Source organism: Oncorhynchus masou, chromosome 31, assembly GCF_036934945.1.
Source record: "Oncorhynchus masou masou isolate Uvic2021 chromosome 31, UVic_Omas_1.1, whole genome shotgun sequence".
In the NCBI taxonomy this organism is placed as follows: Eukaryota; Metazoa; Chordata; class Actinopteri; order Salmoniformes; family Salmonidae; genus Oncorhynchus; species Oncorhynchus masou.
Window position 1 is genome coordinate 42,178,513 of NC_088242.1, and position 25,208 is coordinate 42,203,720.

General features: G+C 43.7%; 1 long non-coding RNA gene and 1 pseudogene across 1 annotated transcript; one reads left to right on the top strand and one right to left on the bottom strand.

Moving 5' to 3' along the window:
• The window catches only part of LOC135523956 (semaphorin-4G-like), a 93,768-nt pseudogene that overhangs the window by 6,623 nt on the left and 61,937 nt on the right, over nt 1-25,208 (bottom strand).
• On the top strand, nt 21,255-23,366 carry LOC135525194 (uncharacterized). The gene is made up of 3 exons (XR_010453088.1): nt 21,255-21,344; nt 21,497-21,620; nt 22,583-23,366. It is a non-coding gene; the product is annotated as an uncharacterized LOC135525194 (long non-coding RNA).

The following is a 25,208-nucleotide window of genomic DNA, read 5'->3' on the forward strand; positions in this document are numbered from 1 at the left end:
AATAACTATAGAAAGACTGAATTAGTGAAAAGCGTGTCTACATACTGCTTTCACCAATTCAGTCTTTCTAGTTGCAGGAAAGAAGACGAGGAAAGGAGGACACCGTGTAGAGAGTATTGAGATTGATCCAAAAGATAGTATGTAATGGGGGTAAGGGGAGAGAGGGAGGCATAAGGTTTTCTGTAGCAGGGAAATAGAGGGGTATTACTAGAGACTTACTGAGCCAGGCCTTGGTACTGGAACCTTCCCTGTATATTCCCTCCATTTGGAATCCTGCACCTCCATGTAAGGCCCCTCGAAGGCCCTCTGAATATCTGTGAAGGAGTACTGGCACACCGCAGATGCCTTGATATTTTTCCTGAGAGAGAAAAAATAATATACAAAGTCAGAGATTAATAATTCAACGTTATATCAACATTGAAGCGTTTGTTTGTTCTCTCGGAAAGTAAATACCACCTGCCACCCAGATCGAATTTCTAAATCCACGAGCACTCACCAAGAGGGAACATTTGAATAGACTTTAGTTAGGTTGTAGTAGATCATTCACTGAAAGCTGAAAGCTGTGGGGGGTGGGGAAGGGAGTGGAAGTTTGGTTTTGGGTAACAGTAATATTTTCTTGTTTCTTGTCTACAACAGGGATATGTGGATTTGGGAGTATGTCACTGACAGGGGTAAGGTCGTCTTAACTCAGAAGTAAGCTTATGCTTTATTTGCATTCAATGTGCACTTTCGTCATGTGCTCAGGGCCGGCGCCAGAACGAATCAGTTGGATGGCCCTCTGATATTCATAGCCAGACTTCCTGTGTGCACGGGCTTGCATGTTATAGTAAAGACCATTGGCAGCTCGTGAGTTTCAAGTTTGGGGAAGCTTACAACTTGTCCTACCATTTCTACCGATCCGAGTGAAAGAAATTATTTTTTGTATTAATGCACATTTTTATGGAACAGATTATTTTGAATAATAACGTTTTTGTTTCGCAAAATCATTGTCACGTGGTTAATCACGTGATACAAAACTAAAGGTTAAAGTTCAACGACAGCGAGAGCACCAAACTTGATACACGGTGGTACATTGGCGACTAAAGAAATGAGTGCATATAACTCAGAGGTAGCCTATAGGCCAATGCAGTAGTAGGTCTATAACTTCCATTGTCATCTAAGTAAAATACATAGGCCTAAAGCCGACAAAATAAAACAGTAGAAAATATCCTAATGAAAATGTTGGTTCTTTCAATCACATTCCACTCTCTACTTTGTTTCTATCTATCTTGTCTTGACTTGAGCTATTGCTAGTGCAGTGCAACATTGTTTCAAATCATCAACTGGAACCAGCCGGATATATGGGATCGTCATATTTTGCCCTTTCACAACGAGCCTTGGTGATTATCGAGGCCAGGAGTGTTGGAAAGATATTTCAAATACTGAGGAACTATCATTCGCAATGGGATGTAACAATGTGTGAGGTGAAGAAAAGAATACTGAGAAGTTCAGCTTATTCGTGGTGTACGTGGTTAGTTAAGACAATCAGAAATCAGACATTGCCTAATGGGCACTTTTCCTACATTCGCATGCAGCAGGCCAGGTAGGCATACCTCTATCCGTGCTCAGGCGGGCACGCTCAAAATTATGACAGAGAGACCAGACACATGCTCATTGCTTTCGGAGCACTCCAAACAAAAGACAATGACTCGTAATGGTTATGAAATAAACCAAAACTTGTTTCTCATAAGTATAGCCGGTTGTGAACTCCGCAAACATCCTTTCCACTACGAGAAATTAGAATGATAAATGACTGTAGCCTAATTAATATATGCATTAACAGAAATGTACGTGTTCGTGTTTCTTGGTTTGTTCATTTATTAATTAAATGTGTTCACTCCCTGTACGTACTTGCTTCCCGACTCTCAGCGTACATTGTTACACACAATGAAACAATAAATGTGGAAGGATTAGCGGGAGATTGCTGAGCTCATTCTGGAGAGTTGAGTGCATGGATTTTTTTATTGGTTTATTTAATTAGGCAAGTCAGTTAAGAACAAATTCCTATTTACAATGCTGGACTACGCTTCGCCACACATCCCTCTTCTTCTTGTTATTTTAAATTATACTCAAGACACATCGTCTTCACACATATTTGAGATGCTTTTCACTGACAGACGCAACTCAATCAGCTCGACATATTGCCACGAAATCGCGCATAGGCCTACACATTTGTGATTTCAAACAATCCACGGGGGGAAACTATATAAGTTGTGTAGCTAAGTCACGCTCTCTGAAGTATTTGAATGTTTTTATTTCGACAGGAGTAATTATATAATTTTGGCAAAACATCAATTTAGTTTATGTCGAAACCAGCATCCTAACAGTGCACCCGCCAACTTTTCTTTCCAATTTGCAAGAGGCTGAAACCAGATATCTGTATATAATGACGAGATCCTCATGTCTCTGCCTTAACAATGGGAGTCGCGGGAAGGTTTAGGTCTACATATTATGCCCATAGAAACGCATTGGGCTTATTCTGGACAGATTTTAGCAAGAGTGAGCCCTCCTCTTCGCCTCTTCCTCTCTGTTGAAATATAGAGTCTGGCTTACTCACTCAAGTCACACACATGGTGACAGGTTTAACTCACAAAGGTGCACTTTCGTATGTCACAAATCGGGGAGGGAGGGGGGGGGGGCAAGACAGTATAAGAGCCAGTGAGGGAGAGAGAGTCCCAATACGAAGGAGAAGAGAGCCAGTGAGCGTGAGAATGCTATTTTTTGCTGTTTTTACCCTCCATCTGATTCTTAGTCCCGTTAGGGCAGTTGGATGCAGCATGGCTCTACATATCATATCACCTTTGTGAGACTTTAATATTCACATGGAAAAGTCCACAAACCCACTCAAAAAAGGCTTTCGGAGCAGTCATCGACTCAGTGGGTTTTGTCCAACATGTCTCTGGACCTACTCACTGTCACAGTCATACTCTGGACCTAGTTTTGTCCCATGGAATGTATGTTGTGGATCTTAATGTTTTTCCTCATAAACCTGAACTATCGGACCACCATTTTTTATGTTTTTAATCGCAACAAATAATCTGTTCAGACCCCAACCAAGGATCATCAAAAGTCGTGCTATAAATTCACAGACAACACAAAGATTCCTTGATGCCCTTCCAGACTCCCTCTGCCTACCCCAGGACGTCAGAGGACAAAAATCAGTTAACCACCTAACTGAGGAACTCAATTTAACCTTACACAAAACCCTGGATGCAGTCGCACCCCTAAAAACTAAAAAGAATTGTCATAAGAAACTAGGTCCCTGGTATACAGAAAATACCCGAGCTCTGAAGCAAGCTTCCAAAAAATTGGAATGGAAATGGCGCCACACCAAACTGGAAGTCTTCCAACGAGCTTGGAAAGACAGTACAGTGCAATTTCGAAGAGCCCTCACTGCTGCTCGATCATCCTATTTCTCCAACTTCATTGAGGAAAATAAGAACAATCCAACATTTATTTTTTATACTGTCGCAAAGCTAACTAAAAAGCAGCATTCCCCAAGAGAGGATGGCTTTCACTTCAGCAGTAATAAATTCATGAACTTCTTTGAGGAAAAGATCATGACCATTAGAAAGCAAATTACGGACTCCTCTTTAAATCTGCGTATTCCTCCAAAGCTCAGTTGTCCTGAGTCTGCACAACTCTGCCAGGACCTAGGATCAAGACAGACACTCAAGTGTTTTAGTACTATATCTCTTGACACAATGATGAAAATAATCATGGCCTCTAAGCCTTCAAGCTGCATACTGGACCCTATTCCAACTAAACTACTGAAAGAGCTGCTTCCTGTGCTTGGCCCTCCCTATGTTGAACATAATAAACGGCTCTCTATCCACCGGATGTGTGCCTAACTCACTAAAAGTGGCAGTGATAAAGCCTCTCTTGAAAAAGCCAAACCTTGACCCAGAAAATATAAAAAACTATCGGCCTATATCGAATCACCCATTGCTCTCAATTGGTTTAAACTGTTGTGCAACAACTCACTGCCTTCCTGAAGACAAACAATGTATACGAAATGCTTCAGTCTGGTTTTAGACCCCATTATAGCACTGAGACTGCACTTGTGAAGGTGGTAAATTACCTTTTAATGGCGTCAGACCAAGGCTCTGCATCTGTCCTTGTGCTCCTAGACCTTAGTGCTGCTTTTGATACCATCGATCACCACATTCTTTGGAGAGATTGGAAACCCAAATTGGTCTACACGGACAAGTTCTGGCCTGGTTTAGATCTTATCTGTTGGAAAGATATCAGTTTCTCCTCTGACAAATCAACTGTAAATTTCAGTGTTCCTCAAGGGTCTGTTTTGGGACCACTATTATTTTCACTATATATTTTACCTCTTGGGGATGTCATTCGAAAGCATAATGTTAACTTTCACTGCTATGCGGATGTCACACAGCTGTACATTTCAATGAAACATGGTGAAGCCCCAAAATTGCACTCGATGGAAGCCTATGTTTCAGACATAAGGAAGTGGATGGCTGCAAACCTTCTACTTTTAAACTCGGACAAAACAGAGATGCTTATTCTAGGACCCAAGAAACAAATAGATCTTCTGTTGAATCTGACAAATAATCTTGATGGTTGTACAGTCGTCTAAAATAAAAAAAACTCTGAAGGACCTCGGCGTTATTTTGGACACTGATCTCTGTTTTGATGAACATATCAAGACTGTTTCAAGGTCAACTTTTTTCCATCTACGTAACATTGCAATAATCAGAAATGTTCTGTCCAAAAATTATGCAGAAAAATGAATCCATGCTTTTGTTACTTCTAGGTTAGACTACTGCAATGCTCTACTATCCGGCTACCCGGAAAAAGCACTAAATAAACTTCAGTTAGTGCCAAAAACGGCTGCTAGAATCCTGACTAGAACCAAACAATTTGATCATATTACTCCAGTGCTAGCCTCCCTATGCTGGCTTCCTGTTAAGGCAAGGGCTGATTTAAAGGTTTTACTGCTAACCTACAAAGCATTACATGGGCTTGCTCCTACCTATCTTTCCAATTTGGTCCTGTCGTACATACCTACACATACGCTACAAGACGCAGGCCTCCTAATTGTCCCTAAAATTTCTAAGTCAACAGCTGGAGGCAGGGCTTTCTCCTATAGAGCTCCATTTTTATGGAATGGTCTGCAAACCCATGTGAGAGACAGAGACTCGGTCTCAACCTTTAAGTCTTTTTTGAAGACTCATCTCTTCAGTAGATCCTTATGTAGTAATTTATGTGTCAGGGGGCTAGTGTCAGTCTGTTATATCTGGAGTATTTCTCCTATCTTATCCGGTGGCCTGTGTGAATTTAAGTATGCTCTCTCTAATTCTCTCTTTCGGAGGACCTGAGCCCTAGGACCATGGCTCAGGACTACCTGGCATGATGAATCCTTGCTGTCACCAGTCCACCTGGCCGTGCTGCTGCTCCAGTTTCAACTGTTCTGCCTGCGGCTATGGAACCCTGACCTGTTCACCGGACGTGCTACCTGTCCCAGACCTGCTGTTTTCGACTCTCTAGAGACAGCAGGAGCAGTACAGGTGCTGACCTGGTGCACCCTCGACAACCACTGTGATTATTATTATTTGACCATGCTGGTAATTTATGAACATTTGAACATCTTGACCATGTTCTGTTATAATCTCCACCCGGCACAGCCAGAAGAGGACTGGCCACCCCTCATAGCCTGGTTCCTCTCTAGGTTTCTTCCTTGGTTTTGGCCTTTCTAGGGAGTTTTTCCTAGCCACTGTGCTTCTACACCTGCATTGTTTGTTTGGGGTTTTAGGCTGGGTTTCTATACAGCACTTTGAGATATCAGCTGATGTAAGAAGGGCTATATAAATACATTTGATATCAGCACAAAACACAAACACCACTGCTGCCAGCTACTCTATACCTTCGCTTGTCCTTCCCATTCATACGCCCCTACTGCAGCCTCTCAAAAACTACTACCTACTTACACTAGTCAACAGACAACAAATCTCTGCATACTAAGTTGTGAGTGTATGACCATACAACAGCATCAAGCCAGTACCCTTATGGTAAACAACTCGCATTAGTCCATCCTCTTACCATTCCAGGCCAAAGATCCCGTAGAAGATGGTGCTGTGTATGTCTCGGCCCTCCAGTACGAAGACACTACGCAGCACATTGAGGTGGAGCTCGTAGTCAGGAACGGAGCAGACCAGCCTGGCCTTCAGGAAGGACGTCCACTTCCTCTGCAAGGTCCTCTGGCCCCCCCAGTCACCCTGGAGGGAGGAGAGCAAGGTTAGAGATAAACAGCTCATCAGAGTCACACAAACACACATCAACACAGGTTTTCTCATGGTCATACATACCTATACCACACACTCATACGTTATATACACAGAGAAAGGTGCACACACACACACACTAACACAACCCCACTACACAATAGAAGCATTACCAAGTACCACTGAATGAGAGTGTTTGGTTCTGGCTCAAAGTGTGCCTACTTGAGCATATTTACTCTAATTGCATTTCGGGCAGCAGCAACAACAACATAGGAGGTGCTCGGAGGCGATGGCATTGAGAAAAAGCCTGAATAGACAGATTGTGCCCCTCATTTAGAGCAGACTTCTCATCTCTTTGTTTGTTGGGGTTTTAATAGATCACCACTGGGCACACATTGTGTGATTCAATGTTGTTTCTACTTCATTTCAATGAAATGTGCCCAGTGGGTTGCTCTTCATTTCTGTTTTACATAAAAACATATTTCTACCCAGCCTCGGTACTTTATCTTTCAGAAAATACAGTAGTCACAGTAAAGAAAGCAAATTAAACAAACACAAAACAGCACACATTACTCATACAGTACCAGTCCAACGTTCTAGAACACCTACTCATTCAAGACCTTTTCTTTATTTTTACTATTTTCTACGTTGTAGAATAATAGTGAAGACATCAAAACTATGAAATAACACATATGGAATCATGTACTGTAGTAACCAAAAAAAGTGTTAAACAAATCAAAATATATTTCAGTTTTGAGATCCTTCAAAGTAGCCACCCATTGCCTTGATGATAGCTTTGCACACTCTTGGCACTCTCTCAACCAGCTTCATGAGGTGGTCACCTGGAATTTCAATTAACAGGTGTGCCTTGTTTAAAGTTCATTTGTGGAAATTGTTTCAGCTTGGGCCGATAGCTTTTTGGGCTGCTAGCCAAGTAGGCCTGCCTCAAGCATGGACGCCACATCTGGCAACTGGATGGCTGTGCGGTAGACCGTACACCGTAGATGCTGGTTGCCGATGGAAAGGAGGTTGGGGATTTGCTGAGAAGCAGACAGACCTGTGGCTCGCCTCCAGTTGTGGTCTGTCTAGCGACTAATGTGAACTCTGTGTCTGCGGATCTGTCGCCGCCACAACTGTCATCATCATGGGCGACTGCCACTGTGCCATTGGGGTAAATCGAGCCCACCCCCAGATTTAAATCTGCATGAGCTGCTGTGGCCCAGTTAGGGCTGGATCCATCACGTTCTACCCCCCCACCATCACCACTACCACAGAGCAGACATGTCCCCATTTCCAGAAAGCTGAATTTTTGTATATAGGGGTACTGCACGCATGTAAAAATGGAGATTACAGTTACACCAGGCACAGCCAAAGAGAGAGGAGGAGGAGTGAAAAAAACAGCCTTCTGTATCTCCAGGAGTGGTTTCCGGGCATGCTGATCTCCAATGAAATGAGGTGGTGAGAGAGGGAGTGGGAGGAAGAGAGGGGAGAGGTGAGAAAGTGACAGACAGACAGAGAGAGAGAGAGCGAAAGAAAGGGGGTGGGATGGAGAGAGAGAGAAAGGGGGAGAGAAAGAAAGACTGCCATTGGAGTGGGCTTGGGTGGGCTTCTACTCTGCCTGGAAACAGTGGCACACCAAGGAACCCCTCAGAAAGCAGCTGAGATGGCTGGTCTGAGGCACTGCATCACAGTGCTAGCTGTGCCACTAGAGAACCTGGTTCGAGTCCAGGCTCTGGCGCAGCCGGCAGCGACCGGGAGACCCATGGGGTGGCTCACAATTGGCCGAGCATCATCCGGGTTAGGGGAGGGTTTGGCTGGCAGAGATGTTCCTGTCCCATCTAGCGACTTCTGTGGTGGGCCGGGAGCAATGCACGCTGACAGGGTCGCCATGTGTAAGGTGCGTCTGGCTTCCGCGTTAAGCAGGCGTGGTGTCAATAAGCAATGCGGCTTGGCTGGGTTGTATTACTGAGATTACTCACCACAAAATCTACTTAGCGGAGCTGGATCCCTTCATCACAGGAGCCCCTTTTTTTAAAAGACGTTGTCGGAGAAGAGGAAGGTGAGCTGGGGTTCTAGTCCGATTAAGGAAAAGGTCAAACCACCCTCCGCTTCCTACTGTATTACTTCCTAATGTACCGTCTCTGGACAATAACCTTTGTGAGATCAGAGCGCAGATGTCCTACAAGAGAGATATGAGCGACTGTAACAATCTGCTTTACAGAGACTTGGCTGATGGAGGAGGTGCTTGATCAGGCTATACAGCCTGGCAACATTGGGGTTTCCATACATCACGCAGACATGGAAAAATAACCTTGTGGGAAAAACCAAAGGCGGAGGAGTATGATTCATGATCAACAACTCATGGTAGGATTGTAGGATTGTAGGACTGTACAAACCCTTAAGAGTATGTGTACCTCACAATCAAATGCCAATCCAATTATCTCTGAGAAGATTCACAGCTGTTTGTATCACAGCTGTGTACATCCCCCCCGAGCCTACACCACGCTGGCACTCAATGAATTACACAGGACTTTGAACAAATTGGAAACAGCATATCCCAAGGCCACATCTGTTGTAGCCGGGGACTTGTAAGGAAAATTCCCTTGAAATTCCACCAACACATTTTTTGCCCCATTCGCGGGAAAAATACATTAGACCAAATCAAATTAAACGTATTTATATAGCCCTTCGTACATCAGCTGATATCTCAAAGTGCTGTACAGAAACCCAGCCTAAAACACCAAACAGCAAGCAATGCAGGTGTTGAAGCACGTTGGCTAGGAAAAACTCCCTAGAAAGGCCAAAACATAGGAAGAAACCAAGAGACGAACCAGGCTATGTGGGGTGGCCAGTCCTCTTCTAGCTGTGCCGGGTGGAGATTATAACAGAACATGGCCAAGATGTTCAAATGTTCATAAATGACCAGCATGGTCAAATAATAGGTCTGGGACAGGTAGCACGTCCGGTGAACAGGTCAGGATTCCATAGCCGCATGCAGAACAGTTGAAACTGGAGCAGCAGCACGGCCAGGTGGACTGGGGACAGCAAGGAGTCATCATGCCAGGTAGCACTGGCATTGTTATTCTCTACTCCAAGATGGATACAAAGCCCTCCTTCTGCAAATCAGACCATGGCTCCATTCTGCTCCTCCCCACCTATAGGCATAAGTTAAATCATGAAGCACCCGTGGTAATGTCTGTTCATGTCACGTCCTGACCTTAGTTCCTTTTTATGTCTCTATTTTGATTTGGTGACAGCGTGAGTTGGGGTGGGCATTCTATGTTTTTTTGTCTGTGTTTTGTACTTCTATATGTTTGGCCTGGTATGGTTCCCAATCAGAGGCAGCTGTCTATCGTTGTCTCTGATTGAGAACCATACTTAGGTAGCTTTTTCCCACTGGGTGTTTGTGGGTAGTTGCTTTCTGTTTTTGTGTCTGCACCAGACAGAACTGTTTCGATTGTTTTCATTGTTGTTTTGCTATTCAGTGTCCAGTTCAACTAATAAAGGATGAACACGTGCCACGCTGCACCTTGGTCCTCACCTTCTTCCAACAGCCATTACAGTTCAACGCTGGTCTGACCAACCAGAATCCATGCAACAGGATGGTTTTGATCACGCGGACTGGGATATGTTCCGGTCCGTCTCTGGGAATAATATAGACGAATACACTAACTCTGTCTCTGGGTTTATTGGTTTGTTTGGATCCCTAGAAGGCCAGCATCCCAGAGTCGCCTCTTCACTGTTGACTTTGAGACGGGTGTTTTGTGGGTACTATTTTATGAAGCTGCCAGTTGAGGACGTTTGAGGAGTATATTTCTCAAACTAGACACTCTTATGTACTTGTCTTCTTGTTCAGTTGTGCTCCGGGGCCTCCCATTCCTATTTCTATTCTGGTTAGGGCCAGTTTGCACTGTTCTGTGAAGGGAGTAGTACACTGTATTGTACAAGATCTTCAGTTTCTTGGCAATATCTCGCATGGAATAGCCTTTATTTCTCAGAACAAGAATAGACTGATGAGTTTCAGAAGAAGTGCTTTGTTTCTGGCCATTTTGAGCCTGTAATCAAACCCACAAATGCTGATGCTCCAGATATTCAACTAGTCTAAAGAAGGCCAGTTGAATTGCTTTTTAATCAGAACAACACTTTTCAGCTATGCTAACATAATTGCAAAAGGGTTTTCTAATGATCAATTAACCGTTTAAAATGATAAACTTGGATTAGCTAACACAACGTGCCTTTGGAACACAGGAGTGATGGTGGCTGATAATGGGCCTCTGTACACCTATGTAGATATTCAATTAAAAATCAGTTTCCAGCTACAATAGTCTTTTACAACATTAACCTCTTGGTCTAAACTGTATTTCTGATCAATTTGATGTTATTTTAATGGACAAAACATTTGCTTTTCTTTCATAAACAAGGACATTTCTAAGTGACCCCAAACTTTAGAACTATAGTGTAGGTAGAGTTTTGGGGCTCCCGAGTGGCGCAGTGGTCTAAGACACTGCATCTCAATACTAGAGGCGTCACTACAAACCCTAGTTTGATTCCAGGCTGTATCACAACTGGCTATGATTTGGAATCCATAGGGCGGTGCACAATTGGCCCAGCGTCGCCTGGTTTAGGGTTTGGCCAAGGTAGGTCGTCATTGTAAATAAGAATTTGTTCTTAACTGACTTGCTTAGTTAAACAAAGGTGAAACAAAAAAAGGGGCGTGCTTCTGAATCTGGTTGGCGGTTGCAGTTAAAAAATATATATCTACTGTTTACACAAATAATATTTTCCTTTATTTTTATTTAAAAAAATGTCTTTGCTTCCTCTTGGGCCCCGGCAAGCCTCTGCATTAGTCCAGCCCTGAATAGGACCCCAGTTATCACTCAACTAAACAGAGTGCATACCAATAGTGTTGGGTCTGTGACATCCACTTGTATTGATCATATATTGTCCTCCCCAACCCTTTTTTATTTTTTTATTTCACCTTTATTTAACCAGGTAGGCTAGTTGAGAACAAGTTCTCATTTGCAACTGCGACCTGGCCAAGATAAAGCATAGCAGTGTGAACAGACAACACAGAGTTACACATGGAGAAAACAATTAACAAGTCAATAACAGTAGAAAAAAAGGGGAGTCTATATACATTGTGTGCAAAAGGCATGAGGAGGTAGGCGAATAATTACAATTTTGCAGATTAACACTGGAGTGATAAATGATCAGATGGTCAAGTACAGGTAGAGATATTGGTGTGCAAAAGAGCAGAAAAGTAAATAAATAAAAACAGTATGGGGATGAGGTAGGTGAAAATGGGTGGGCTATTTACCAATAGACTATGTACAGCTGCAGCGATCGGTTAGCTGCTCAGATAGCAGATGTTTGAAGTTGGTGAGGGAGATAAAAGTCTCCAACTTCAGGGATTTTTGCAATTCATTCCAGTCACAGGCAGCAGAGTACTGGAACAAAAGGTGGCCAAATGAGGTGTTGGCTTTAGGGATGATCAGTGAGATACACCTGCTGGAGCGCGTGCTACGGATGGGTGTTGTCATCATGACCAGTGAACTGAGATAAGGCGGAACTTTACCTAGCATGGACTTGTAGATGACCTGGAGCCAGTGGGTCTGGCGACGAATATGTAGCGAGGGCCAGCCGACTAGAGCATACAAGTCGCAGTGGAGGGTGGTATAAGGTGCTTTAGTGACAAAACGGATGGCACTGTGGTAAACTGCATCCAGTTTGCTGAGTAGAGTGGTTGGAAGCAATTTTGTAGATGACATCGCCAAAGTCGAGGATCGGTAGGATAGTCAGTTTTACTAGGGTAAGTTTGGCGGCGTGAGTGAAGGAGGCTTTGTTGCGGAATAGAAAGTCGACTCTTGATTTGATTTTCGATTGGAGATGTTTGATATGAGTCTGGAAGGAGAGTTTACAGTCTAGCCAGACACCTAGGTACTTATAGATGTCCACATATTCAAGGACGGAACCATCCAGAGTGGTGATGCTCGTCAGGCAAGCGGGTGCAGTCAGCGATCGGTTGAAAAGCATGCATTTGGTTTTACTAGCGTTTAAGAGCAGTTGGAGGCCACGGAAGGAGTGTTGTATGGCATTGAAGCTCGTTTGGAGGTTAGATAGCACAGTGTCCAAGGACGGGCCGGAAGTATATAGAATGGTGTCGTCTGCGTAGAGGTGGATCAGGGAGTCGCCCGCAGCAAGAGCAACATCATTGATATATACAGAGAAAAGAGTCGGCCCGAGAATTGAACCCTGTGGCACCCCCATAGAGACTGCCAGAGGACCGGACAGCATGCCCTCCGATATGACACACTGAACTCTGTCTGCAAAGTAATTGGTGAACCAGGCAAGGCAGTCATCCGAAAAACCGAGGCTACTGAGTCTGCCGATAAGAATATGGTGATTGACAGAGTCGAAAGCCTTGGCAAGGTCGATGAAGAAGGCTGCACAGTACTGTCTTTTATCGATGGCGGTTATGATATCGTTTAGTACCTTGAGTGTGGCTGAGGTGCACCCGTGACCGGCTCGGAAACCAGATTGCACAGCAGAGAAGGTACGGTGGGATTCGAGATGGTCAGTGACCTGTTTGTTGACTTGGCTTTCGAAGACCTTAGATAGGTAGGGCAGGATGGATATAGGTCTGTAACAGTTTGGGTCCAGGGTGTCTCCCCCTTTGAAGAGGGGGATGACTGCGGCAGCTTTCCAATCCTTGGGGATCTCAGACGATGTGGAAGAGAGGTTGAACAGGCTGGTAATAGGGGTTGCGAAAATGGCGGCGGATAGTTTCAGAAATAGAGGGTCCAGATTGTCAAGCCCAGCTGATTTGTACGGGTCCAGGTTTTGCAGGTCTTTCAGAACATCTGCTATCTGGATTTGGGTAAAGGAGAACCTGGAGGGGCTTGGTCGAGGAGCTGCGGGGGGGGAAGGAGCTGTTGGCCGAGGATGGAGTAGCCAGGCGGAAGGCATGGCCAGCCGTTGAGAAATGCTTGTTGAAGTTTTCGATAATCATGGATTTATCGGTGGTGACCGTGTTACCTAGCCTCAGTGCAGTGGGCAGCTGAGAGGAGGTGCTCTTGTTCTCCATGGACTTCACAGTGTCCCAGAACTTTTTGGAGTTGGAGCTACAGGATGCAAACCTCTGCCTGAAGAAGCTGGCCTTAGCTTTCCTGACTGACATCGTGTATTGGTTCCTGACTTCCCTGAACAGTTGCATATCGCAGGGACTATTCGATGCTATTGCAGTCCACCACAGGATGTTTTTGTGCTGGTCGAGGGCAGTCAGGTCTGGAGTGAACCAAGGGCTGTATCTGTTCTTAGTTCTGCATTTTTTGAACGGAGCATGCTTATCTAAAATGGTGAGGAAGTTACTTTTAAAGAATGACCAGGCATCCTCAACTGACGGGATGAGGTCAATGTCCTTCCAGGATACCCGGGCCAGGTCGATTAGAAAGGCATGCTCACAGAAGTGTTTTAGGGAGCGTTTGACAGTGATGAGGGGTGGTCGTTTGACTGCGGCTCCGTAGCGGATACAGGCAATGAGGCAGTGATCGCTGAGATCCTGGTTGAAGACAGCGGAGGTGTATTTGGAGGGCCAGTTGGTCAGGATGACGTCTATGAGGGTGCCCGTGTTTACAGAGTTAGGGTTGTACCTGGTGGGTTCCTTGATGATTTGTGTGAGATTGAGGGCATCTAGCTTAGATTGTAGGACTGCCGGGGTGTTAAGCATATCCCAGTTTAGGTCACCTAAAAGAACAAACTCTGAAGCTAGATGGGGGGCGATCAATTCACAAATGGTGTCCAGGGCACAGCTGGGAGCTGACGGGGGTCGGTAGCAGGCGGCAACAGTGAGAGACTTATTTCTGGAGAGAGTAATTTTCAAAATTAGTAGTTCGAACTGTTTGGGTATGGACCTGGAAAGTATGACATTACTTTGCAGGCTATCTCTGCAGTAGACTGCAACTCCTCCCCCTTTGGCAGTTCTATCTTGACGGAAGATGTTATAGTTGGGTATGGAAATCTCTGAGTTTTTGGTGGCCTTCCTGAGCCAGGACTCAGACACGGCAAGGACATCAGGGTTAGCAGAGTGTGCTAAAGCAGTGAGTAAAACAAACTTAGGGAGGAGGCTTCTGATGTTGACATGCATGAAACCAAGGCTTTTTCGATCACAGAAGTCAACAAATGAGGGTGCCTGGGGACATGCAGGGCCTGGGTTTACCTCCACATCACCCGCAGAACAGAGAAGGAGTAGTATGAGGGTGCGACTAAAGGCTATCAAAACTGGTCGCCTAGAGCATTGGGGACAGAGAATAAGAAGAGCAGGTTTCTGGGCATGGTAGAATATATTCAGGGCATAATGCGCAGACAGGGGTATGGTGGGGTGCGGGTACAGCGGAGGTAAGCCCAGGCACTGGGTGATGATGAGAGAGGTTGTATCTCTGGACATGCTGGTTGTAATGGGTGAGGTCACCGCATGTGTGGGAGGTGGGACAAAGGAGGTATCAGGGGTATGAAGAGTGGAACTAGGGGCTCCATTGTGAACTAAAACAATGATAACTAACCTGAACAACAGTATACAAGGCATATTGACATTTGAGAGAGACATACAGCGAGGCATACAGCAATCACAGGTGTTGAATTGGGAAAGCTAGCTAAAACAGTAGGTGAGACAACAACAGCTAATCAGCTAGCACAACAACAGCAGGTAAAATGGCGTTGACTAGGCAACGGGGCCGACAGATAAAACATAAACAAGCAGAATGGAGTACCGTGATTAATGGACAGTCCAGCGTGCATCAGCTATGTAGCCAAGTGATCAGTGTCTAGGGGGCAGGGAAGCTGGATTGGTGAGTGTTATCCAGGTTAAAAAAAACTAACAATGACTAAATAGCTTGTAGCTAGTTAGCTGGTTAGCTTCTGGAGGTTCTTGAGTGTGTTCTAAAAATTAAAAATAATAGCGATTCCGTATCACATTGGGTGAGGCAGGTTACCGGAAGGTATAAACAAATAAAAAATCGAAAAGAGATAGAGTAAATATGGGTCCAGTGAGTGTCTGGGACGCTGCGATTCAGACGGTTAGCAGGCCTGTGCTAACAAGCTAACAGTTAGTAGGCCGGGGCTAAACAAGGTAGCAGTTAGCGGACCGGGGCTAAACAAGCTGGCAGTTAGCAGGCCGAAATAGCAAGCAAGGAGATAGCAAGGGCTAGAGAGTTAGCCTTTGGGGGATGTCGCGATGGGGTGAGTCTGTTTATTCCTCTTCATGCGGTGACATCGATAGACCGGTCGTGGGTCCGGGTATTGTAGCCCAGGAGTATGCTACGGTGGTAGGTATTGTAGCCCAGGAGTATGCTACGGTGGTAGCACAGGGGCTCTGGCCGGTCTAGCTTCAAGCTAAGTGGGTGGAGACGCTAGCCAGGAGTAATCATCCAGGGTTGCGGTTTAGCTAGATAGCTAGTTGTGAAGATCCAGCTGAAAGATGTTCCGTTTGCGGTGGGAATCCGGGGATAAAAAATAAATAGGTCCGTTATGCTCTGGTTAGAGTCGCGTTGTTCGAACTGGCGAGAGCTTTCCGAGCTAAAGGTTAGCTGATGACCGGTTAGCTGAAGACCGCTAGCATAGCTGGTATTTAGCTGGCTAGCTTCAGTTGAGGGGTTCCGGTTCCGAAGTAAATATAAATACTTTAGGAAAAATAGCTACATTGGGTGAGGCAGGTTGCAGGAGATTATTTGGAAGCAAAATGTTTTAAAAGATAGGCGAAGAAAAATATGTAAAAACGAAAAAGACGATATATACAAGGGACACGACACGTCTTACTGCTACGCCATCTTGGTCCCCAACCCTCTTTTCACACTGCTGCTACTCTCTGTTTATTGTTTATGTATACTCACTTTATTTATATATATTTTTATTTAACATTTATGTTAATAGGCAAGTCAGTTTTAAAGAACAAATTATTATTTACAATGATAGCCTACCGGGGAACTGCCTTGTTCAGGTTAACTGCCTTGTTCAGGCACAGAACGACCGATTTTCAAGCAAGAGGAAAAACATAATTCAGCAGTCCATTAAGTAGTTGGTGTGTGTAAGTCTGTGTGTGTGCTGAGGAGTTGACGCTACAAACCCACAGGCGTGAGATGACTTCCAGGCTTTTGGGAGGGAGGGTGTACAATGAGCCTGTCATAGCGAATGTAAGCAATGTCCGCACGCATTCTGGCAGTTTTAATGGATGGGATAAGTTCTTTCCGCTTCTGGCGCACAACTTCAGGATAGTCCTCATTGAGGAAGATGTACGTTCCTCTCAAGTTCTTGGCTCTTTACAGAACAGCTACCTTGTCCTTAGGAACTTGAACACTATCGGCCTGTGCCTGTCACCTGGGCCAGAGGTGGGGTCTACAGGTGGGGTCTACAGTCCCATCAAGCTGACCCTGGGAGAACTGAACACTATTCTTCAGGTCCTGGAACTCTCTGGTCAGATCGTCCATTCTTTTATTTGTTGACTCCACCAGTATTTGGACACACCTGAAGCTATTTTCTTGTTGTTGTGACAACAGCTTGTAGAACTATTTTTGTTCATTTAAAAGATCCTTCACCTGTGATAGAGAGACACCACTGTCCTCAATGGTATTCCCATTGGCTTTGGTCTTTGTCATGGTTGCGATGTAGGCTAACGCTGGTACTCCACGCAGTTCCAGACAACACAGCTTGCAGAGCCGTTGGAAACAGCAACAAACAGCTGGGATTTAAACAGCCACAAGCCACGTGAATATCCGCGGTCCCAGCCACAAGAGCTAACCGCGTCGCGGGCTGTGTTCAAACTGTCAAGGAAATCTGGCTAGCTGGATATGCTTCACCAAGCAGCAGTTCTTCAGACCTTAGGGTTTGTTTTGGCAGTACGTGTGTAATTGGTTCTTCAAGCTTCTGAGATTGAGGTGAATACCACATGTGAGATCTCACTCATAATATCAGAGAACCTGGGTTACGCAAGTAATCTTGAGGTTCCTTGTGTTTGATACCGTTACATTCATTCCATTGCAGCCATTGAGCCATTTCTCCACTTTCCCCCTCCATTGAGTTGGGCAACCCCTAATGCCATAACACATGTCCCCCTTCAGGCCTACCTTGCAGATGCGGGCCACCCGTGCCACCCTGGTCTGGCTGGGGTAGGCCATCTGCTCCTGGCTCCTCTCTGTGAAGAAGAAGTAGATCTTGTCGTCGTCGCCCACTGAGCTGTTGACACTCTCCTTCAGCAGCGCCGAGCCCACAAAGTCCGCCTCTGCTCACACAATGACAAAAACAGATCATCACACGGTGTACATTCTGTCCAACTCCTGGCAAAGCACATACTATGGAGAGATTCATGTTATTGTCATCATCATACCATGCCACCTACTGATACAGAGATAATGTGGGTGGAAAGCAAGGATAACCACAGTATATGAATTAGAGTATGCGCTAAGGTGAAGGCAGAGCTTGTATTATGAAGGAATGACTATTAAATGCCCTATGTTTTCGGCCAGTACTTAGTACCACACTTGGGATCAAATAATTAGATTTGATAATATTTACTGCATTTTAATGACTTTCATATACATTTCAAAACAATTACTTGGACAAGGTTTAATTTAAAATACAAGTAGTTCAATATTTCCGGAATGTATTTGGAAATTTGAATGTATTGTCATGCATTTACAACTAACTACCGGTATTTGAAGTAATGTATTTTCAAATACTAATACTTTGAAGACCCCACCCAGTTTGACTTGCATGTTTAGGTCAGCCCAAGGGGACCCCGAAAAAAAATAGAAATAGTTGATTTGGCAAATTTGAAAATACTCAAATACACAGAAAATAAGTATTTCAAATACAAATATTTAAATATGCATGTATTTGAACCTAGGTCTGCTTAGTACCATATAGTTGTAGTATAATGAATCAGAATTACAGATTGCATTGGTATTCTAAAATTGCATAGCTGTACGGATCAAACAGGACCACAGTGTCCGGTTCAGGGGCGTAGGCATGGGTGGGTCTGGGTGGACACAGGACCACCCACTGGGGAGCCAGGCCCACCCAATCAGATTGAGCAAAAACAAAAATAGAATACATTATGATTACAAAAATGCTTTTCCACACACCAACGAATTTCTGGCTATGCCCCTGGTCCGGTCTGGAGCGTAATGTCAAGAGCTCTGTTGGTCAGCTACTGCGTAGCAACCTAGTGGTGCCAAAAACCCTGGTCTGCCCTAGAAAGCCTATATAAATTACAATCGCCCGAACACATTTTTTTTTTAGATGGACGTTTTGGGCTCCCCAAGGTGAATTAAGTTCATTACAAATTGAGACATTTAAGTAAATAGTGATCCATTCTGACGACAACATTTGTCGTCACGCACAACACACGGCAAATGTCGTCACACACAAATCACACAGACCAATCACGGGCCAGCAGGCTATGAGAAGGCTCCATAGACGTTAAGGTTAACTCTAACAGGCAGGATGAAAATGACTATATCGACCTTGATCTTTTGCTAGTTATGGCCACTTTCACCATGATCCTTAGATAGTTTTTGGTGCCATTCAGCCCCATTCAACAATACGGCACCTTTCAAATTCAAATACTTCTGCCGATCAGGAGTTTTCCATAGAAATACGCGGATGACGTCAGCACTGTCACTATCTACTGGTTTTAATGTCTATGGGAACAAACCACAAAATGAAACCAATGTCTATAAGATAACGGATGGGTCAGCCTCTCTTTACCCAGCAGCCATCTGGTGGGGGCCTCCTCTGTCCTCAGAGTGGGGAAGGGGAAGTTCCGACGGACATCCGGAGAGCTGCGGAACTCATACTGGGAGGCTGAGAACATCTCACCATCTGCAATCAGGACCAGAGAGATGGAGGGATCAAAGAGAGAGAACACAGAACAGGGGATAGATGAGTGTCTCTCAGTTCATTCTGAGTGGTGGGTTAGGGCAAAATAGTGCAGCCCAGGGGATAGATTAGGTTTCTTACCCACAAGGAGGCCGGTGTAGCCCTTGGCTGGGTCGTAGGGACACCTGTCCCTGCCCTCTTCGAAGCCAGAGGAGAAACTGAAGCGTTCCACATCCTGATAGAAAAGAGAAGAGAGAGGATCAATAACTACAGTAGAGGAATATAAATCAAACCATCACCAAAGCAGGTAACCCAGCATGCACTTCAGTATGAATCATAATATCCATAAAACCATAAAACCTAGCGGTCAAATACGGAAATGGTTCCAATCGATTTTACACCCTTAATTTTCCCATAAGGGATTTTAGAAACACTTAAAATAATCAAATCAAAGTGTATTTGTCACATGCGCCAAATACAGTCAAATACAGTGAAATGCTTACTTACAAAATAAGGGCTGTGTTTTTTTTAAAGTATTTATTTAACCAGGCAAGTCATTTAGGAACAAACTCTTATTTTCAATGACAGCCTAGGAACAGTGGGTTAACTGCCTTGGTCAGAGGCAGAACAACAGATTTGTACCTTGTCAGCTCAGGGACTCGATCTTGCAACCTTTCGGTTACAAGTCTGACGCTCTAACCACTAGGCTACCTGCCACCCCTTTAGTGTAGGCTTACCCTGGCTTCAGTGGTCGAAAAAGTACCCAGTGTCATACTTGAGTATATCCCTTAATAGAAAATGACTTAGTGAAAGTCACCCAGTAAAATTATACTTGCATAACAGTCAAAGTATTTGGTTTTAAATATACTGAAGTATCAAAAGTAAATGTAATTGCTAAAATATACTTAGTAAAAGTACAAGTATAAATCATTTCAAATTCCTTATATTTAGCAAACCAGACAGCATAATTTTATTTTTCTTAATTTACAAATAGCCATGGGCACATTCCAACAATGACATCCCTTACCAACAAAGCATTTGTGTTTAGTGAGTCCCCTAGATCAGAGGCAGTAGAAATTGATCAGGGATGTTAATATAGTGAAGTAAAAGTAGTCAAAAATATAAATAGTAAAGTACAGATACCCCAAAAACTACTTAATTTGTACTTTAAAGTATTTTTACTTAAGTACTTTGCACCACTGCCTGGTGTGATGTTTTGACAACCGTGTAAATCTATCTAGGACAACGTGACTTTTATCAATATATAAACCCTGTATTTATTCCCCAAAAATGAAACATTAATTAGCTGCTAATGTGGCTATCATACAGAACTACAAATGCCTGTCTCAAGCTTTACGTCACTCACCAGGGCCATGATAATCTGGACGAGACTGCCAAATCAAGGCAAAGGTAAGAATATCTGGATTAACTATCTAATGTTAGCTAAATTTAGTAATGAGTAGATTGGGTAATTTTTTTTTAAATTGACAATTCTTGAACTGTCTAGGGCAAGTTTTGAATATACACAATACCTGTAATCTAGCTAGTCTTGAGGCAACAAGCCTGCTTACTTTACTGCAGGAAGACATTGATCTGTTTGCTGTTACGAACCGACTCGAAGCCCGTAACAAAAAGGGAGACAACGTGGTGATAATAGATAACAAAATATATTTATTAACTGAGGCAACCTATAGCCAAATAAACAATAGTGTGCCTGCGTGGAGAGAGTCTCCTCAATGAATGTGGAAGAGGTCTATGTATCCTGGGACACACCCGGGCCCAGGTGTTTCCCATGTAGCTGACGACCCTCCCAACTTTACCCACCGGCATCCTAATAAGGAAACAAGAACAAAGTCTTATCACCTCCACTAGGAAAGCTGTTTCAACTTCCTGTAATATTTCAGTCGTTGCAAAAAGTCCAGAAGAGCAGGAGTGTGTGAAGGGTTTTGTCCCAGCCCAACTCTAACACAACAAATCACAGCGATAGGCTATGATTTGTAGTCAGGTAAACTTTGTAATCAGGGATGGATTCATATACTGTAGATGTTATTGATATATAACGCATGCTCCACTCTCAAGTTGAACTTGTTGATTGATGCCAAGGCGGTGGTTGCGAAGATGAAGGGAGCAGCTGCAGACCAGAAGACTGCAGCCAAGGCATCACTGGTCCACACCTGCCCTGTCCTATTATTTGTAAGTTAATGTACTGGCCTTTGTGGTGCAGTCTTTCATATGTGTAGTAATTTGTTGCATCGTATTGCTTAGTTTATCATTTGTGTCAACTTTGAATTCAATCCTAGCCACAGATTGTTAACTTACTTCATTTTGTACTTGACCTTTTATAGACGCAGACCCAAAGACATTCAAGCAGCACTTTGAGAGCATGTATCCAAAGTCTTCAATGGTCCCAGTACTGATTGATGTGCAGGCCTAAGTGACCACACACACTCAAATGGAACTCCAGCTAGGGTAAGATTCTTTCATCATTCACACACAGTAGACATAGTCCATGCTTTTGTCACTTCTAGGTTAGACTACTGCAATGCTCTACTTTCCGGTTACCCGGATAAAGCACTAAATAAACTTCAGTTAGTGCTAAACACGGCTGCTAGAATCTTGACTAGAACCAAAAAATGTGATCCTCTTACTCCAGTGCTAGCCTCTCTACACTGGCTTCCTGTTAAGGCAAGGGCTGGTTTCAAGGTTTTACTGCTAACCTACAAAGCATCACATGGGCTTGCTCCTACCTATCTTTCCAATTTAGTCCTGCCGTACATACCTACACGTACGCTACGGTCACAAGACGCAGGCCTCATTACTGTCCCTAGAATTTCTAAGCAACAGCTGGAGGCAAGGCTTTCTCCTATAGAGCTCCATTTATATGGAATGGTCTGCCTACCCATGTGAGAGACACAAACTCGGTCTCAACCTGGCCGGTTCCCCTCTCTCCACTGGGATTCTCTGCCTCTTCTCAGCCTCTGAGTCACTGGCTTACCATGCTGTCCCTAGGAGGGGTGCGCCACTTGAGTGGGTTGAGTCACTGACGTGATCTTCCTGTCCGGGTTGGCGCCCCCGCTTGGGTTGTGCCGTGGCGGAGATCTTTGTGGGCTATACTCGGCCTTGTCTCAGGATGGTAAGTTGGTGGTTGAAGATATCCCTCTAGTGGTGTGGGGGCTGTGCTTTGGCAATGTGGGTGGGGTTATATCCTTCCTGTTTGGCCCTGTCCGGGGGTATTGTAGGATGGGGCCACAGTGTCTCCCGACCCCTCCTGTCTCAGCCTGCAGTAGGTTATGTGTCGGGGGGCTAGGGTCTGTCTGTTATATCTGGAGTATTTATCCTGTTTTATCCGGTGTCCTGTGTGAATTTAAGTATGCTCTCTCTAATTCTCTCTTTCTCCACTACCTGGCCTGATGACTCCTTGCTGTCCCCAGTCCACCTGTCCGTGCTGCTGCTCCAGTTTCAACTGTTCTGCCTGCGGCAATGGAACCTTGATCTGTTCCCCGGACGTGCTACCTGTCCTAGACCTGCTGTTTTCAACTCTCTAGAGACAGCAGGAGCAGTAGAGATACTCTGAATGATCGGCTATGAAAAGCCAACTGACATTTACTCCTGAGGTGGTGACCTGGTGCACCCTCAACAACCACTGTGAATGTTATTATTTGACCCCGCTGGTCATCAATGAACATTTGAACATCTTGACCATGTTCTGTTCTAATCTCCACCCGGCACAGCCAGAAGAGGACTGGCCACCCCTCAGAGACTGGATCCTCTCTAGGTTTCTTCCTAGGTTCTGGCCATTCTAGGGAGTTTTTCCTAGCCACTGTGCTTCTACACCTGCATTGCTTGCTGTTTGGGGTTTTAGGCTGTGCTTGTGTACAGCACTCTGTGACATCAGCTGATGTCAGAAGGGCTTTATAAATACATTTGATTGATTGATTGACATAGTGTCAACAAAATTCTGTCTTCAATGCTTAAGGCCAGGCACCACACCCTCATAGGGTACTTTTTCCCCCTTAATCATATCACAATCAACTTTTACCAGTTAATGTAGACACACATTTATGAATATTTTATATTAAATATTTCTGAAATATGTTATTAAAATATGCAAATGAGGTTCTCATTAAATATGCAAATATTTTCATATCGCGCAAATCCATTTTTCAGGACACTGGATGAAGTCAGACTAAATATTTTGATTTCATTTTGTTAAGACACTCCATGATGGGACTTTTCCAGAGCAGATTGTGGATACATACATTTTTAATCTTTCTATCTGTAAAATACAAAAGACATGTATGTAAAATGCATTTTGGCATATTTTTCCAAAGAAAATCATCTAGAACAAAAAAATAAAAAAGCATATCAACAATTCCCTCTGGGTAGGTCTGGGGAATATATCTATTCAGATGCTTCTGAAGCGGAGAAAAATGAGTTGGCGTGTGGGAAGAGTCTGCCCTTCGGGAAATTGCAGTTAAAGACAAGTACACTGAATTTAGACTACCAAACGTCTATTCAGAAAGGGGAAAGGGCAACCTAGTTGCCTCGTCAGTTGTTCAACTCAATGTATTCAACTGAAATGTGTCTTCCACATTTAACACAACCCCTCTGACCCAATAACCATCTGTTCAAAGTAAGTTACTAATATAGTCCAGTTTGTAACAATCTCTATGAAATGGGCTTTTAAATTATGTGTCATTTAATGTAGTGAGATTTGAAATCATTGATGTATGTCCATTTTTTTAAGTGTTTAAAATTCATTGAAATGTTGAAGGTATAAACTAAGAAAATATACATTTTCATCAAGTTTTTGTCATTTTTATGTTTACTTTTTGAAAATACTAATATTAATGGACCAAAATACCAACAAATCTCAAAATTGAAAGGTAGATGCAAGAATGTAATTTCATTCTGTGGTGACTGGCCTTAAATTCACAGATCACTGCACCTGCCCATCTGTAAACAGCCCATCTATCTACCTACTTCATCCCCATACTCTATTGATTTATTTATCTTGCTCCTTTGTACCCCAGTATCTCTACTTGCACATTCATCTTCTGCACATTTACCATTCCAGTGTTTAACTGCTATATTGTAATTACTTCGCCACCATAGCCAATTTATTGCATTAACTCCCTTATCCTACCTCATTTGCACACACTGTATATAGTCAATAATACAGTAGAAAAAGTCTATGTTTTGTTTATTCCATGTGTAACTCTGAGTTGTTGTATGTGTTGACTTGCTATGCTTTATCTTGGCCAGGTCGCAGTTGCAAATGAGAACTTGTTCTAAACTAACCTACCTGGTAAATAAAAATGTAAAAAAAGTTATATTGTGTATGGCTCAATATGTTGAAATGCTGTGATCACTCATCGCCTTTAATGTTGTGATTCACATACACACAATGTCCATGATATGAATGCTGCAACTGACAGAATGACTACGCTGTGACCCCGATTGCGACTCGACATTGGCCGGATTTTTGTGACAATGACCTAAAAAGGGGTGGAGAAACACACACCCCATTTTATGTTTATTCCATGACCAACCATCCCTCTAGCTACCCCTTATTCCAGACTATGCCATTTATGCCCGATGGTCCCTCGAACTTCGCACACTTTGGAACTCTCCATCTTACCTCTTATAAACCCACCCTACCTTCCCAATTTCCCTATGCTGCTTCCTTCACTACTACTTTTGATTTGATTACATCTGTTTTTGCTACCTTTTTTTGCCTGTGTAATGCAGTTCTCATGCTGTTCACAATTGACAGCAGCAACACGGACCCGTTAAATTGACAAGATGGGTGTTGACACAGCTGCGTGTAGGCATGGCTTCATTGTTTTGAGTCGGTTTCTCATTCTGCTGGTGTTGAGCTAGTATTTTAGATTAAACATACCTTACACACCCAGTTGTTTCTCCATTTGTATCTCACCCACCAAAAATCACAATATGCCATTTTACATTTTGTTATTCGTGCTGGTCTAATTCCTAAAATGAAAAAGCAGGAGAATCTGTGCTCACTCAGATATGTTAGTAATAATAATTAATGCT